The 2,041-nt window shown below is 36.6% G+C and overlaps 1 long non-coding RNA gene across 1 annotated transcript; it reads right to left on the reverse strand.

The window, feature by feature from the left end:
* Positions 1 to 232: 232 nt before the first annotated feature.
* Positions 233 to 1,786, reverse strand: LOC122462422. The gene is made up of 3 exons (XR_006284959.1): positions 1,616 to 1,786; positions 794 to 893; positions 233 to 292 (listed from the first exon to the last, which is right to left on the reverse strand). It is a non-coding gene; the product is annotated as an uncharacterized LOC122462422 (long non-coding RNA).
* Positions 1,787 to 2,041: the final 255 nt, after the last annotated feature.

Consider the following 2,041-nt stretch of genomic DNA (forward strand, 5'->3'; position numbering starts at 1 on the left):
CAATCCATATTCGAATACAGATACTGGAACAGCAGCCACAGAGGTTCTGCTGTATTGATGGCACTGTTCCCCCTAATGTACCAAATACGGGTCCTGCACATACCCAAACCTGGGGAGTAGTTTGCTTATGTATAGAGCTGGACACAAGCTATGCAGCTTCAAAATCATTAATTTGTTACAATTTCACAAACCAGTAACTCCATTGTTAGAAGATTTTCCTCTTACCTCTACTACCTCCTCATACTCCTCGTCGTCTGCCATTTTCACAGAGTATTCCTCTATCACCTATGCACTGGTCATATAACAGAAGAAAATATAATATTAGCCTGAAATATTCAAATATTATGAAACTCTATTAGTCAAGTCCATTATGTGGGTGTGTCATGGTAGCAATTGCTAATACCAATACATTATTTTACTGGCAAGTCAGGAGCAGACCTTTAGCTTGCGACTCACAAAAATTAAAGCTATCGTGATCTAACTTTATTTCGCCTTATTTCAGACTGCAGTGTTCCTGGATTAAGCAACATGCTAATCGTTACAATTCAGGCCAAATATACGGAATCCAGTGCTGACGTATTGAAGAACAAATAAGAGATGTGGTTATTTGCTAAAATATATGGTTTGGATTTCCCCACTACAAAATTATGTGGAGAACTCTCCGTATCTGTAATATTACATAGACCATTATTTTATTTCATCTCTTGTTTAGATGGGGTTTTCCTTGGTAAATTACAATATAACAAGCAAAAATATAATGTAAAAAAATCTGGCATAATTATTTTTAAATGACCTTAAATTAATGAGGTTAATTTCTCTCTTCCCACCATCAGCCTTTATGGATGCTCCGTTTCTTAGCTTTTGTGGCTTTTTTCTATTTTTTTCCTTCAAACCTGGAAAATATAAAAATCCATATCGTTTGGGTCAATACTTGAAATAAAGGTTATTGCTGCAAAATTCTGATGGATTAATGGAATGATTATGCTATAGGCCTGTCAAAATTACAGCTTGCTACTAGACAATACAGCCCTATTTCTAAGGCTGGTGGTAGATGAAGGTTTGGAACAGCTGCTTTAGTCCAAAGATATCTGCCATGTAAGCTAATACTATGGAGTGGTTGGCTGGTTTCATTTAGCTAGCTAAACTGCAATTCCTTCTGAGGCAAGTGAAGACCAGTACTACAGGTTAAATATAGGAACATACATTATTGTCCTTTTTAGTGCCAATATGTTGGGAAAAAATTAGAAGAAACCTATTTTGTTAAACCAAAGGGCTAACTCATGAAAACAATTCACAAGTGGCATGTCTTGTGAGCAAAGCAGGCTAAAACTCAGTCTAAGCACAAACATCAGCGCTACATATATGTACTTAAATATAGGGAATGTCTATCCAAACCCCATGTTTTATATCCTCCAGTCATAGATCCAAGGATTTCTCTTCACTTACTGTGATTTGCGACCACGCAGGGTCCTTTTCATCACTTCTTGCTTAGGCAAAATACCTATCAATTTGCATGGGTAAGTAGAGATCAGAGCCCTCAAAAAGCTACAGAATAAGAAACTGCCCAAGATTGGCTCTAAAGAAAAAAAAAACAGGCAAAATAAAATCCGCTTACCAGAAATATTTTACAAACTTTCCTTAGCAGCAAAGCCTCTCCAACTCTTCCCTCCTGAGAAACACTGGGCAAAAGCAAGCCTGATGCATCAGATCCTAAATTATCATGTGGTCAGGCCAGCCAATGAGATTTAGACTTGCTCAAGTTTCAGATGCTAAATATACCTAGTGATCCTTTAGAAGAGCACCTGTTCAGCAAATCCACAAAGAAAAGGGGAGTTAATCACTTCTTTGGCTTTCAACTAAAATCAAAACTTATCAGGGTTTTGACTAAACTGCTCTAGGATTTCTTCTGAAATGGATCTTGATTAAAAAAAGATACATAAATTACTGTTGAATGCTGCAGACAAATACCATTAGTACCCAGATGGAAATTCCTTTTGTCTGAATGTGTAATGATAATGAATTTGCATTTATGCAGCATATT

This window comes from Chelonia mydas, chromosome 11, assembly GCF_015237465.2.
Source record: "Chelonia mydas isolate rCheMyd1 chromosome 11, rCheMyd1.pri.v2, whole genome shotgun sequence".
Lineage (NCBI taxonomy): Eukaryota > Metazoa > Chordata > Testudines > Cheloniidae > Chelonia > Chelonia mydas.